This window comes from Sardina pilchardus, chromosome 7, assembly GCF_963854185.1.
Source record: "Sardina pilchardus chromosome 7, fSarPil1.1, whole genome shotgun sequence".
NCBI classification, from domain to species: Eukaryota; Metazoa; Chordata; class Actinopteri; order Clupeiformes; family Clupeidae; genus Sardina; species Sardina pilchardus.
Genome location: NC_085000.1, coordinates 32,203,623 through 32,220,010, shown reverse-complemented (window position 1 = coordinate 32,220,010; position 16,388 = coordinate 32,203,623). Strand labels below are relative to the sequence as shown.

The 16,388-nt window shown below is 47.4% G+C and overlaps 1 protein-coding gene across 2 annotated transcripts in view; it reads right to left on the bottom strand.

Moving 5' to 3' along the window:
- LOC134087964 (protein kinase C and casein kinase substrate in neurons protein 1-like) overlaps positions 1-16,388 on the bottom strand; it is a 37,943-nt gene that overhangs the window by 15,329 nt on the left and 6,226 nt on the right. The window contains exon 2 of one of the 2 annotated variants that reach the window (XM_062541836.1): positions 14,429-14,506. The gene's annotated coding sequence lies outside the window, so the exon portion shown is untranslated. Of the gene's footprint in view, positions 1-4,592; positions 4,872-14,428; positions 14,507-16,388 lie in introns of those variants that run through there. The other variant, XM_062541837.1, reaches the window with a different exon arrangement.

The following is a 16,388-nucleotide window of genomic DNA, read 5'->3' as shown; positions in this document are numbered from 1 at the left end:
TGTGCATGTCTATGCGTGTGTGTGTGTGTGTGTGTGTGTGTAGCTGTTTGTCTGTGTGTGTGTGTGTGTATGGCCGGGCGTGGAGGGCATCGTTGTCAGAGCCACGGCTATCGGCCTCATCAGTCTGCCATCACGGGTGGTCGATGGAACACAAATAGAGACAACACCCGCCTTGCCCCCCGCCCGCCCGCTCCACCCACCCCTCGAGTCCTCTCGCCCTCCAGTTAACGTCTGAAGACGCCAGCCCATCTGTCTGAAGGAGCCTCAATGACAGGTCTAATCATGGCGCATAAATAGCCTCTCTCTCTCTCTCTCTCTCTCTCTCTCTCTCACCCTCACTCTCTCTCTCTCCCTGTCTCACCTGCATTCTCTTCCTCCTCCAGAGGAGATTGCCATCCTATCTGATGTGCAGGACTAGGAGGCCAGGGAGACATATGGCCATATGACGGTCATATTGGACACATGTGGAACAAATCGCCTGCCATGTTTGGCTTGCTGGCATCAGCGCACGGCATCTCTTCTCTCTCCCACACGCTACATGCTGTTGTGACTGGCTAAATCACCTTCATTTAATAATCACCTTTGTTTAAAAACGGTTTAAAACAGCTCATGCAACTAATTAATCTTGGCACTCCAAATCTCTAATTGCTATTTGATCATGGAGTTAAAAGTCTTTAATCCCACACAGAGCCTCCAGACAAAATGAAAAATGGTGGGAAATTAAAGCCGGGGAAAGAAAATAGGGACTACAACAAACAACAGAAGTCAATAGCATACATGAACTGCACGGACACAGCCAATGAGTCTCATCGCTAGAGCCCCCAGATATCATATGTCTAAAGCTTTTAAGGTCATTTAAGTGAAACACAATGATGGAACCAATTGATGCAATCAATAAGTCCTCCAGTTCAGCTTTCAATAGATGACCAGACCCTACACAAGCTATAGGTTTGAGCACTGTGTAAAACCAAAGGTGGAAGAGACAGAGGATGAAATTAGATAAATACTTTATGACACATTAACTTCAAAACAGGACAACAAAGACTGTAACTGAGCATTTTAACCACATCAAGTCCACTGAGGATACAGATGGATGGGTAAAGTAACATGAGAGCTGATGTCACCAGCCTGAAGCTAACACTTCATTTATAAGGTGTCACAGTCACATTTCCAAACCAAATGAGTTGTCGTCGGGTGCTTCTCAAATTTGATGTGATTAAATTATTTGTTACTTTTAGAACACCCACAGTCACAGTAGGGATCTCTCTGGCATGTGCACAAGACCCAAAACGAACGGAAAGATCTGTATCACCATCTGTGAAACCGATTACATCGTTTTTTGCCCTCTAAGTAAAAGAATACAACAGACAGCCCGACTCTATTCTTGTACTGAAGACTTAATGGATATTTAATCCAGTTTGCCTTGATGACTTGAGTTATTCCTACTTGGTGAGAAGTTCAACCGGGGCGCCTTGGGTACTCCTTTGTCCCTGCATAGTCCTGAGTGAAAAGAATATGCACTGTTTGCAAGCTGCACCGCTGAATAGCTTACTTCTGCTCATATTACAAGTGGGTGTTGAACCAGAGAGTGTTATCGTGACAGAAAAACATATTCCTTTACAGAACCAGAGTGCAAGTCAGAGGTGGAAGTGGAGAAAAATCAGATTTTCAATAAAAGAATATGACGCAGAATACCTGGCAGCCTTGAAACGATATTCATAAATATTTGCCTGAAGCGTTTCTCAGTGTACCACCACTCCTCAGCGTAATTCAGACAGCTTTAGTCGGTCAGGTGGCATAAATGGCTGCCTCTCTGGCTGCGCTTGAAATGAAAGTAGCACATGCAACGGCTCACGGCTGTCAAGATCTGGGTGGCCTGCGCTGTTGTCCTCCAAATGGCGGAGTCGGAGTGTCTCACAGGAAACATGGTCGGGTCAACAGCACACCAATCATCCCCACAGTCATCCACACCAGTGTATTTGGGCAACTGAGAGCGACGTCACCCTAAATCCGCATGGAAGTCTTGCTGAGGTGGCAGGACACGAGGTGTGCAAACAGGGCAATGTTGGATTCAAAACAAAAAGGTTATGGCCTAGTGCACCTCCTGTTTTTGCCCTCTGTGTTTACTGTAGGTCATGTCATGATCATTTTGTGCAGGCAAGTAAACAGCTGTGGGATCCACCTTATGCCAGAGCAAGCACAGCACTAAACATGACTTCCTGGAGTAATCTGAGGACATAGTCAGATTTTCAGATCTACTGTATATTGGCCTGGCGTTGACTCTTGGAGCCAGTTTCAATAATAAAGTGAGAACATACATTTAAGAAAGATGCCTTGTGTTGCATGCTTTATGGGATCTCTTCTTCCCTGACTCTACAATTCATGCTGATTGACCCACTGACAGCTCAAAACACTATCCATATGTACTATTTATTCATGGTCAGGAGGACCCACTCTTGAAATTGGTGCAAATTTCATGAAATCACAGAAACAAGTGATGACTCTGACTCTTTTGGTCCTGCTCCTCTTGTTGGGGCATAGTGTTCAGCAGTCCTCATTAGCCTCTTACATCAATAAGATCTGTTTCGGTTATGCTAACTAGACAGTGACTCAGCATCCACAGAGAGACCTAACGCTGCGTAGTGGGACAAACAGTCTTCTAGGGGCTGTCTTGCCCTCTCAAACAGAACACATCTAATATGCATCTTGTCAGGGCTCCAGGAAAAGTGCTTCGCAAACAGTCGCGAAGTGAGAGGTTCACTGACTTCATTTTGGTTCATTATGCTACGGCGGCAAGTGGCGCGAGATGTTGCTCCACTCTTCCAGAATGTTGTCTGGAAAACAGTCAGGACAGCATTGATTTGCAAGACATTTAAGAAGAATTCAATACATGCCATGCGGCAGAGTGCTTGGTGCAGTGTGCAGTGTGGAACAAGCCAAACACGTCTCTTCGCTGCCTCGTTGTCTTTGCACAGCTGCATCAGACAAGCAAACAATGCACACGTTTGTTGCGGCCCACCATATGCCCACACTTTTGTGTCCCTGTCAAAGTTCTTGGACTGTGATGGACCACATTGTGCCCACAAACTGTGAAGTATGCAGAGAGGAAACACAGGGCCCTGTGCCTGACTAATTTCGCACCTATTACTTCTGGTCTTAATGTTAATCTGAGTAATCTGCCCCTACCTGACAGCGTGTCTGGACCTTCAATTAGCCAGCTCTCTCATAGGCATCTAAGCCAATACCAGGCTCCAGAATTAAGACCTCTGTCCAAGCTCTGCTCATAACCGACTCGACTGCTACAACCAGGACAGTGCAACTACTCTAGCTATGTTCATTTCGCACAGGAGACGCACTAGAGGTCACGCTAATGTTTGATGTGTGCAGCGCTACCACGCATACTGTGACATTTACATTAGTGTGAACAGCAAACGTCTGTGTGAGCCACTGTTCATGTGAATCTGTGCCAATTACAGGATCACTGCTTGAGCAGTCCCTAGTTAAACCTCAACAGCAGAGAGTCTTAAGGGCAGTGATAGAGTTCGAGTTGTAAAACACACTGTTTTTTAGTAGTTAGCAGCACTTAAGTGGACTACATTGCTTTGTTGTCTACTAGGCCAGGAGCACACAGAGGACTCCCAAAAAACAAAAGAGATCCAATCGGAACAACGTAGCTGTCCACAGAGCCACACAGAGGAGAGCACGGAGTGGAGAATGGGCCCATCACGGCCTCACAGACAAAACCCCCTCATATTCTGGGCCAGGATCCAAGGACACACTGGGGCCCCCCCATGAGTTTGAATAGCACGAGGCAGCGAGGGGAGACAGTCTCCCAAACAAAGAGGAGTTTGTGGGGGAGGGGGCTATGCCACATGGATATTTGGGTCAACGCAGGGCAAGGCAATGCAACCAGAGTGGGCTGAGCATCCCCATGACAAAGGAACCGAAGCAAGGGGAGCAAAACAATAAAGGAGGCAAGCAAGCAAGTCAGAAAAGAGTGAGTGCTAAGAGCCAATTGTACTGAAGCATCATTTGCTTGAAGTTAGCTTGAAGACGTGATCCACAGATATGAGCATAGCAGAGATGATCCTGGATTGATTAGTGTGACTGGACAGCACATATTTACTTTGTGTACAGCGCAGACACAGACACAAAACATCATTCTGAGGACGCTGCCAAGGACAATAACATTTGAGTCGATTATTGTCTAAGCGAGGGAGCTCAAAAAACTCCTTAGGGGAGTATTGTGTATCAAATCAGAGTAGATTTAGCATATGCCAGCTCAGCGAATGGCTCTCACTTTACTAAGGCTCTAGTCTCTCTCTCTAAAACCAAAATTCGCAATTTAGTAAATTACCAAACGTAAGTAAATGAGCAATAGATAAACAACATCCTGCTTATAGAAACCACTCTGGAACAGGTGCATCATTTCACTTCAGGACTCACTGTCCTGTCTATGCATTTCCTAGCTTTACCATAAAGGACAAAACAACTGACCAAACTTCCCAAAGCACAAACTCTCCAACACTGTCAGAAAAATCCCAGCCTCGCCCCCGTGATCTGACCCAAACCAGCACATTCCTTCAGCTTACCATTGGGGAACCCATCGGGGCAGACAAAAGAAGACCACTACAAAGAAAGACTTTATCCGAGCGCTCCCAACTAAAATCCAATCGCGCCGCTTTCCACAAGTAGAACCGGTCGTCCTCCTGGTTTTTTTTTAAACGATATCAACAGAATCTTCTCACATGCACATGTCAACAACTGTGTCCAAAACAAAAACAAGAGCCGGAACGCGTCTTCGACCGCAACTGAGTTTGGGACTGAAGGGAAGTGCAGGGATGGAGACGCATTAGCAGGAGCCTTGCTCTCAGTGGTGGCAGGATAATCTCACAATGTTCTACTTGAATGGCTTACACAAAGCAAGGAGGGGAGGGCAAGAGGTGGAGGAGGAGGGGAGGAGGAGAAGAGAAGAGGAGGAGGAGGGAGGAGCAAGAGAGTGAGAAAGAGACAGACAAGAGAGAGAGAGGAAGAGAGAGAGACATGCATGGTGTTTGGAGAGACAGATAGACATAGAGTGAGAAAGGGAGAGAGAGAGAGAGAGAGAGAGAGAGAGAGAGAGAGAGAGAGAAAGAGACATGTATGGTGCATGGAGAGAGACAGACATAGAGAGAGAGAGAGAGCAAGCGAGAGACATGTATGGTGTTTGGAGAGAGACAGAGACAATGCCTCTATACTGAGAACATGTGACAAGTGCCCAACAGGCTCCCATCGAGAGGGAGAGGCAGAGGCAGAGGAAGAACATAAATTATTGGACGCCATGCATGCATACCGCCGCAGTTTACCAAGACGCTATCATTTCGAACGTGGACAAATAACAAAATAGCCATACAGTAGATGCTCACTGTAACAGGACCCCCTCTCTCTGACTCTCTCTCACTCTTCTCCTTTAAATAGATCTGGCCTGTTAGCAGAAACTTGACTTCAGTCATGGTGCACTGCAGTGTAGTAGTGCAGTGGGGAGCCTAACAAAGAAGTGGCTGCACAGAGGCCTCAGAGAAGGGGAGGGCCCTGTGTCACTTCAATTCAGAGCCACGCACAGAAGAAATACACTTGGCATAAATCAAACTCGGCCAAAATATATGGGGAGCACTGGGGAAAGTAATGGACGGCACCCAGGGGAAATGGCATATTTTTAATTGAATTGGTGCCTTTCCAAAAAGATGGGTATAAATTTTGCGGGGATGTGTTGAATATGACTACTGGCCAGGGAATTGTGATGCTAAGAAGGACAAATGGTATTGCATGATGTAAATCACAAACAAGAAATCACATCAAGTGAAGGACCAGTGATGGCAAAAATAAAAGACAAAGAAATAACAAAAATCCCAGGAGAGGCGAGTGAGGAGAGGGAAAAATGAAAAATATTTTAGTCATAAAATGTAGTAGTTCAGAAGCTTAGGCTCTAAAGCAAGTAATTCCCTAAAAGGCTGTATGGCAGAGGCACTAGGAACAGATGCTTGTTTTTTAGTTAGCCTCTTTGTGGAGAGCAGTGTACAATGCCTCTTAAAATGGGGAATACAACATCTCCAACCATAATATTGCACTTTATAGTCTGAAAAATAACCTCTACCAACAAGCATTCCTAATATGAACAAGTTTGTCTTTTTTCTCTGAAATATGAAATGTCTATAAACCATTAAATATCAAATTTACCACATCTAATCACTGATGACAATGCAACAATGTTGTGGTACATCAAAAAATGATAGAAAAAGTTGTTGAATTGGTGAATTAGCCAAAAAAGCTTTTTATGACCAGGGTAACAACTTGTACTTTGGTTTGTTCATGTGTGAAAACACATAATGACAGAAAATGGATCACTGAAAATCATCCCAAACAGCTCATAACCGACACAGCAACTGGTCGGCCGTTTCCGTGCCAGATGTTGAGCTCGTGTTGTTACTGAAGAGGCTTCGAGTGCCACTGTTGACTCATTAGCATACGACTCTGGCGGGAACACAAACAAAGAGAGTCTGTCTGCCACACCATAACCACAGACACCAACGCCGCCGCAGAATATTAGCAACTGGTGTGATATGATGGGCCTCTGTGCAAACAGTGGCTGAAACAGAGAGTGCAGTAGTAGAGGTGACTATTATGGGATAGGGTGGGGTGGGGTGGGGTGGGGTGGGACATGTCCTGTGAGCATGGGTCGGTGTCCTGGGTGATTAGGGCCTACAGGACACGAGGCTCTGACTCGGAGGAGAAGGCTCCAGATAGCCCAGCGTGGCATTAACGCGTGGTGACATCACCTCTCAGCACACTTGAGAGAGAGAGAGAGAGAGTCGGGAGAGAGAGAGCGACAGGAAATGAGCAAGACGTAACGCAGCATGTCATCTCCTGCATGTTATTGTAAATGTCTGTCGCAGATCAAAACTACCCCTTTGCCCTCACTCTCTGCACTAAGGTAATCGCGGGTGGTATTTGCAAAGACACAAATACACAATCTGTATGCTTGGGTGGACACTCCCTTGCTGAATGAAAACCACAACACGCAAGTAAACCTATTACGGTAAGTAGATTTCAGAGACAGGCTCCAAGTTTATCTTCCCCTCCACCCCTCCCCCTCGGTCCTCCTCGCTGGGCCTGTGTTTGGACGCGGCCGTCTTTTTAAAGACGCACGTCTCAGGTGGCTTATCAAAGCAAGCAGATTTGCAGCGCAGGGACCGTATATAGCCGGAACCTGCACACAAGAACAGCACAGGGGCACAGCACAGGGGCGGAAGACAAGACGAAACCTGCATGCGTAACAACCCCCCAGCAACACACGCACACACACTCACACACCACACACACAGACACACACTTCTCAAAAAGACTGATGTATGCTGTCCATTCCCCAAGGTCCAATTACACTGACGTGGATCTTACGAAGCACTGACCAGGGGGGTTAAGTGCAATAAACTCTCACTCCCCAGGGCAATACTGCATCAGTGGTCAGCAGAACATCTGAGTGGGGTCCGTCAAAGAGACGTGGCCGCTCAGATGCACGATGGTGTGGGCGGTCAGTCTCGCAGAGCTCTAGCTAGAACGCAGAAACGCTGAGGGCACTTCAAGGAGCTGTGGCCCTTGGAGATTGAATTATTAAAGCAGGGAAAGGAAGACCGAGGGTAAGTGTGTGCGTGTGTGTGAGTGGGTGTGCGTGTGAGCGTGTGTATGTGAGTGTGTGTGTGTGTGTGTGTGTGTGTGTGTGTGTGTGTGTGAGTGCGTGCGTGTGTGTGTGAGAGAGAGAGAAAGGGGAGAGGGAGAGAGAGACAGCATTGGGTGTGTTGGTTAGCAAGAGAGAGTGTTAGTGGAGATAAATAGATAGAGAGAGAGAGAGGGAGGGACAGAGGAAGAGAGGAGGAAGGAGAGAGAGAGGGAGGGACAGAGGAAGAGAGGATGAAGGAGAGAGAGAGGGAGTGCATGCAGCAGGTGTATTCTCAGTGGGAGAGAGCAACAGAGAGCAATGGCAGCACAGAGTCACACTGTTTACTAAATGCACTAGAACAGAGGCATGATTCAGAGGAGCAGAGAGAGATGGAGAGAGGGAGGGAGAAGGGGAGAGGGGGATAGAGAGATAGGGAGGGAGGGAGAGAAATAACAACAGACTGTTGAGTGTTGCCAGGAGACAGAGCCACCTCACACCCAGATCAGAGCTTCTCTGCTGCCCCAGGACAGCGATAAAGGCAGTCACATGACAAGCGTGTACGTAAGTGTGTGTGTGTGTGTGTGTGTGTGTGTGTGTTGGAGGATTGAGAGGTCATATGTGATTGAGATGACTGAGGAAGGCTGGCCATTAGACAGATTAATCAGTAAAAAGAGGTAGTGGCTCTACCAGTGTGTGTGTGTGTGTGTGTGTGTGTGTGTGTGTGTGTGTGTGTGTGTGTGTGAGTGTGTGTCTGTGTGTGTGTGTGTGGGGGGGGGGGGGGGGGTTAGTAGGATTGCGTGTGGTGGGACGGTCATAGAGGGCACCTTGCTATCACATCTGAGGACCCACTCCCGTCTCCAGGGACGACAAAGGGCAGCCCGGCCCGTTTACGGGTAAGAGCAGGCCAGCAGATGGGGACGAGGGGGAAAAAATTAAACCTGGAGTCCATTTTGTCTGAGTGCGTGTGAGATGAGAGGGGGAGGGAAGTAGAATTAGACAGTGATTCGACAGCATGAGAGACAGAGAGAGAGACAGAGAGAGAGAGAGAGAGAGGTAGAGACAGACAGAGAGACAGAGAGAGAGAGAGAGAGAGAGGTAGAGACAGACAGAGAGACAGGAAGAGAGAGACATAGAGGCTAGAAGACAGAGGGAAGGTCCTTGTTTGTGTGTGGGGGACGCGGAGCCGTGGGCTTTCTTTGCGCTGCTCGCTGGTGTGGAAGGTGAAAGGCATGATGGGAGCTGACGTGTGGCCTCAGAGAGAGAGAGGGAGTCTACTGCACCCACTGTCTGCAAAAACCCTCATCTCCTCTCTTCTTCCTCTCCTCTCTTTACCTCCTCCTCCTCCTATCTTTACCTCCTCTCTTCTGTTCCTCCTCTCTTCCTACTCTCTCCTTTCCTCTTTCTCCACTCATCTCTTTCTCCTCTCCTCCTCTTCTCATCTTCACCTCCCCTCTTCTCCTCTTCCTCCTCTTTTCCTACCCTCTCCTTTCCTCTTCCTCTCCTCTCATCTCCTCCTCCTCTCCTCTCCTCTCCTTGTGGAAAATGGATGCTTGCTGAGTTGATATCAGATAACATGGTCTCATTGAAGCATGATGAAAAGGAGAAAAAGGAAACCTTTTCTCTCACTCCAAAAATAAATAGCAGCACATGTAACTATTTTTGTCCCGCCGACACTCCCCTCCAAGTCCCTATGTGATAAACACTTTCGTGATTGGAGCATTTGGTACAGGAACACCTTGCTTCCGAACGGAACCTGGAGATCCTGCCGGCAGAATGGGAATCACTCCAAACCAGCACTCCGAGGTTCCAAGACTCTCCCCACCCACCCCCTTCCTCCTCCTCCTCCTCCTCCTCCTCCTCCTCCTCCTCCTGACAATGGTCCAGACCATATGTCCATATGATGTCATCATCATCGCAGTGAAAACGAGCGCTACCTGCCATCAGTGGAGAGCTTGCTCGTAAGCTCTGGCTGACCAGGTCATGTGGGACAGGTTTCAGTTTTAGGTCTGCTGAGCCCGTCAGGTGCCGTCGTGATCCTGTTAGGCGTCACATGACGCGGGTATATTCGTCTCAAGACGACCGCTGGTCTGCCGTGGTCAGCGAGGAGTCCAGCGTCTTCTACACAGACGTCACATAGTGGTCGTGTGAGAGGCCTGCAAGCATGGCGGGGTTTTGTGAAATTCAGCCTTGAGTAGATTTTGTGTGGCTATTTTGAGGCACAGAGGAAAGGCAACTTTCCATCGCATGATAACCATAACCATCATGTGATAACCTGCAGGCTGTCTTCGGGTGGCTTAAACACACACACACATACACACACACACACACACACACACAAACACAGCGATACCATCATGGGTCCTCATCTGTTTGAAAAGGAAAACAATTTGGGGAAATCTGAGGGACTTGAAGCACAGTAATATAAAGGGATGGTTATTTCAGCACATGTAGGCACACAGACACAAACATAAACACATACTACACATCACACACACACACACACACACACACACACAGAGTAATTTGTTTACATTAAGACAACAGACCAACAGAAATAGGGGCTGGCAGCCAGTCATCCATTAATCCATCAAACAGTGGCAGTGTGCTAGCGAGCACCATTAAGACTGATCTCCCTCTATCAGCCCAGCGCACATTGTTATTTCTGGCGCCACCATATTTCCCTGTTGCATCCCTATGGACTCCCAACCATTTGTGTTGTCACCATGGCAACAGGGAATACCTCCCTAGTAACCCACCCAGGCACACACACACAGTTCATATATACACAGTCAGGCAGGCAGGCACGCATGGAGACATACATCTCACTCTTTTCCTCGTTCCCTCGCTCCCTCCCTCCCTCCATCTCTCCCTCTACCCCTCCTCTGTCTCTGCCGTCTCCTGATAGCCCTCGTTCACTTTTCTCCTCCTCAACTGCCGCTACACTTCACTGCCGCGACCAATCTGAGCTGCCTACACTGTTCACGTGCAGAGACAAGAGAGAAGAAGGGAGGGAGGGAGGGAGAGAGAGAGAGAGAGAGAGAGAGAGAGAGAGGAAAGGAAGGGAGGAGAAATAGACGTGGTGAGAGTGAGGGAAAGAAAGAGAGAGGGAGAAAGAGAGAGAGAGGAAAGGAAGGGAGGAGAAGTTGTGATGGTGAGAGTGAGGGAAAGAAAGAAAGAGATAGAGGAGAGGCAAGGAGAGGGGAAGGGAGAGAGAGAGTGAGAAAGATTGCAGTCACTACCACTCCATCATAGCATCCATAGGCACTCTAAGCAACCCCCACTGCGGAGCAATCAGCCAATCAGCTCCCTCCGACTCAAACGGTGGGCCGTCAGGCAGCATCTGACACAGTGGCCAAAACAGCTGTCTGGATTACTCATCTCACAGAGCGCCGTTACACAGTGAAATGTCAGAGGCTTCAGTGACACGCAGCTAAGCCTTCTTTAAGACAACACAGTAATATGTGCGTGTGTGTGTGTGTGTGTGTGTGTGTGTGTGAGGGAGGGAGGATGGGGGAGGGGTGTTGGCACAACAACGGCTGCAGATTTCTCCGCCGAAGCGTCTGAATGAGCGGAAATCACCACGGCACTGGTGACGTCACGGAGAGGCGCAAATGTAAACACACTCCTGTGTTGCTCCACGCGCCAGCGAGGGACTCCTGCTGTTACACAGTGTCCAGAGCCACTGCAGTGGTTACGCAACACACACCGAGCCCTCTGGTGACAGGGACAGAGATGGAGGGAGGGAGGGAGGGAGAGAGGGAGAGAGGGAGAGAGGGAGAGAGAGGGAGGGAGGGGGGGAGAGGAGAGGAGAAGTAAAGGGCCATAATCTCCTTGCATACAGTGGAGGGGGGGCAGAGAGAGAGAGACTGACAGAGAGAAAGTGAGAGAGTGTGTATGCATGTGTGTGTCTGTGTCTCTATGTCTGTGTGTGTGTGTGTGAGAGAGAGAGAGAGAGGGAGCATGAGTGTGTGTGTGTGTGTGTGTGTGTGTGTCTGTGTCTGTGTCTCTGTGTGTGTGTGTGAAAGCGAGCCAGAGAGAGCATGGGAGAGCATGTGTATGTGTGTGTGTGTGTGTGTGTGTGTGTGTGAGAGAGAGAGAGAGCATGAGAGAGCGTGTGTATGACTGAGTATCACTGGAGTCAGTGTGGTGGGGGTGATGTGCATAGTGCAGGAGGCACCAATGGAATGGCCAGTCATGCTCCACTGATACTGAGCACGGAGATTTAGAGTTGAGGCAGGGTTGCCATAGCGCACGCCGCCCGCCGCTAACTGCTCCATAAGCCAATGGGAGAGGAGCGAGAGAGAAAGAGAGAGAGAGAGTGAATAGAGAGAGTTAGAGAAAGATAGATAGAGAGAACGAGAGAGAGAGAGAGAGAGAGAGTGGATAGAGCATCAGTGTTACCTTCCTGCAGATGCTGATTATCTGATGCTGAGTGCATGCAGTGAGTGTAAGTGTAGTTTTGGTGTGGGTGTGTATGTGTGTATGTGTGTGTGTGTGTGTGTGCGTGTGTGTGTGTGTGTGTGTGTGTGTGTGTGTGTGTGTGTGTGTGTGTGCGTGTGCACCCCACAAACCCCCTACCCCCAGTCTTTTTGATTCCCTTCCTTCACCTACTGGGTTTGAAGTGTATCATTCAAATGCTCCCCGATAATTAGCAGTGGGAGGTTTGGTGAGGGGTGCCATGAGTAATGAAGCTTTCGGTCGGAGAGGAGGCGAGGGGGGGTGGGGGGGGGGGGGGGGGGGTGATGTGCGTCGAGGCGGCGGCGTGCGCCTCTCTGAAGTGCAAATCGCACGAATGACTCAGATCTCGCTCGCCAAGCCTCTCCAGGATACAGTACGTCGGGGAAAAACTGTGTCTCAGATCTGCAGTGATGAGCTCGCAGGTTTGGGTTTAGTAGTGTGTAGCTCATCAGAATCCCTACTGCTCATCAGACGTCAACTCCATCAACTCCATTAACCGACATTAACTAAATTGCCATGTTTTGCCTCTATTCTTTCGCTTGGTTATTCTGGCTGTGTAGCAAATTTGATGGAGGGTGAGGCAGGGGCTATGTATGTATACCCCATTCCAGGGATGCCTTAAAAATAGTAGGCCTACCACATATACCAGGAACAATGAGTTTAATGTAACGCTCCTATTTATATCTTCTGCTGGTGGACTAATTAACCCCGATGTAGCCAGGGGTGTCAGAACAGCAGCTCTCTCCATTACAAGCATTTCATCTTAAACACAATAGAGGAGAGGAAGATACTCAGACGAAGACTAAACTCAACACCTGTATCGTCCATGGCCACATTCAGCTGGTCTGGTGGCCTTGACTTAGGTGAACCAAAGCCTCAAATATGAAACGTAAACACAAACAGTCATTTGAATACATTAAACTAAAAGATAAAACTCAACTATATGCCTTGTTATTACGCCTTTTGATCTGTACAGTTGTGCTCTCTCTTGCCCACCTTCCCTGGTCCAACTTTTCTCTTCACGGTGACTTGAAGCACTGAGGCCTGTTACTATGCAAGTGGCCCCCTCCCGTACACAAATAAATGAACCTCTGTGCCTGGGAGGGTAAAATGGCTTGTCATATCAGGCTGCTTTGAAAAAAAAAGACTGATAAAAAAATATAGCACAGCGATTACTATTCCAAATTCATTTCCCTTTGATGTCAGAGCAAAGCTGTGCTATTTCGCCAAATGATAAGAGAGAGAGAGAGGCAGAAAGAGAGAGTAAGAGAAAGAGAGAGAGTGAGCATTAGAGAGATAGTGAGAGAGAGATAGAGAAAGAAAGAAATAGATAGAGAAAGAGAGAGAGAGAGAAAGAGAGAGATAGTGAGAGAGAAAGAGAGAGAGGGAAAGAGATAGTAAGAGAGAGAGACCGAGACAGAGAGAGAGAGAGAGAAAACATACGCCGCCTGCTCCTATTTGCGACCAGTGCTTCAGAACAAAAGTAAAATGTAAAGTGTAGATGGAGATCAGCGATGGCAGCAAATCAGGAGTATGAGAGCTGCAGGGGTAGCGTAGGCTGGATATCTGCTGGAGCAGCTGCCCACTTCTGGACACGCCACAGAACATGGCAGCAATTAGGAGATGGTGCAATGAAGCTGACCTTTACTGATTCCTCTCTCCTCTGCCTTAATGGCGCTCCACTGGCCCTCATTGGATGCATTGTTCATCTTCAGTTTTTTGAACGTTTGGGGCAATTAGGTTGGGAATTCAGTGAGAGCTGGACATTGTGTTGGCAACAGCTGTATCACCCACAAAACCATGCTGTCATACCAAGAGTGACAAACATTTTTAAAAAATTGTAATTTCCTCAGATTGATACAAAACTGCAATATTACAGTAGAATGTGAGGCCCAAAACAAAATGATCCTACAAACACACACACACACACACACACACACACACACACACACACACACACACACACACACACACACACACACACACACACACACACACACACACACACACACATACACACACACACACACACACACACAGCCTAAACAACATTCACAAGTCTGTAATTATCTGACCAGCCTACATCAAGCAGGCCATTCACCATCGCTGTGCTGCTGCCGGACACAAACCCCACTCTGAAGCAGAGAAACCGCGATCAAATATCAGCGGGAATTGCTAACAGGCTTTTAGTTAGCGGAAAGAGATGGCTCTCTCCTCGTTAAATATTTAGACGTGGGGCCAGGGCTGTGGGGAGGGCAGCCACCCCACTGGCCTTACCTTCTGCACCCAAGGAGAAATCAGGTTTCCATACACCCCCGGGAAGGCTACGCTCTTCTCGCTTTGTGGAACAACCACCTGGAAGACACAGAGGGGCAGACCAATAAACACACTGACCATTCATGATACAGTCATTTCCTGTGTATTAGCCGCATTGTGTATAAGCCGCAGCCGGACAGTGTTTTATGCAAGTTAAAATAAACAAAACCATATCAATACCATTATTAACTGTCGCTGTGTATTAACCTCATAGCTGATCAATAGGTTGATAGTTGGGAAATTACGGTAAACAAGATGTCAAATGTCAAAGAACAACTCATTTCAATATCCTCATGAATAATATAAAACATAGTTTATGAACTATTAGTGCATGATGAACAGCTTGTGAACAGTGTCTTGTAACATCCAAATGTATATGCTACTATTTACTTTAAATTCATTAGTTCCTCTGAGCCAGAGAGCCTCTCTTCAGGCAGCCACTCTCCTCAAGTGCCCCCTATGAGGCCCACACATGTTACATGACACAGGCACTTAGGCATGTGAAGTCTAGCCTCCCATGATCCCATCCACAACACATGCCAACGACGGCATAGCCTGCATACCTACAGCAAAATGGACACCAGGGACTACGACGGTGAGAAATACTTCAGGAGCTATTTCAGCAATTCCAAAGGCGGCCGCTCAGTCCAGCTGGACACACTGCATAAAACATTCAAGACTGACCCCCCCCCCCCCCCCTCCACACACACACACACCCCTTAGACCAAGGGGTGCTGTGATGACAGTCCGCAATGTCAGTGAAGTTCACTCCCCATCTCCATGACAGGTGACAATGATTGCATTACACTCCGAAGACGTCACACTGCTGAATCACAGGCCTGATTTATATATGGAGGGCCCAGTGTGGTGACACCAGTGGTGAGGTTTCCATTTTGTTGTTTACTCATTTCAAGCAATCTTTTTTGTTGTTGAAAATCTATGATGACATTTGATGCAATGATACTTTTTAAATGTCTTTGTCAAATTAGTTGTTTCTGACCCTTGTTCTGTAAGCATGCAAGCTCGAGCCCTTCTCTCCAAGATCTTTGTTTACAATAATCAATGGGGTCTAGCAAGTCTTCACACACTGGTTAATAATTTAATAGACTTTTAAAAGCACACACCGGACAGGACTACAAAGGACAACAACTTTGATCAAAGAGAATGTTGGCACACAAGATGAAATTATTTCATTTTTCCTAATTTGTCATCTTGTAGTCTACTAAATGTATACTGTATATTTGCCAAACAGATCACAATGTAGTGTAAAGGTTTATAATAATTTTCATAGCATTGCACATGCGAGCATACATGCAGAGTCCAGTCAATGTGAAAAGCAAACATACATATAGCAGAATATTGCAGGGCTAATTGTGGACTGATGGTAAGAGACAGGAAATCAGAGCAGCCATTTTGGGCAGCCCAAATCTGTATTACACATGCTGACTCAGTCAGAGAGCCCTACAGGCCGGGCAGAACAGAAGCATGCCTGTGATTCATCTAGCACAGCAACACTCACACATACAGTATACACACACAAACACACACATATACATACATACGCACACATACCTATACACATGTATGCAAAACACATGCAAGTGTACATGCATAAATGCAATGTAAATGTGCACAATGCATTTACATGCAGAACAACAGACACACAAAAAAAAAATTGTAAAGATACATGCATATGCAAATGTACAGATGAACACCCACATTCACTTGCAAAACCATAAACTCATAAATTCACACACACACACGCGCGCACGCACGGGAACGCGCATACACACACACACAAATAAATATGAGCAAATGCAATCTCTCTCTCTCTCTCTCTGCATAATCACTTAGCTGTATGTCTGGAATGGCACATTATCCCATACTACACACAACAGACACACACACACACACACACACA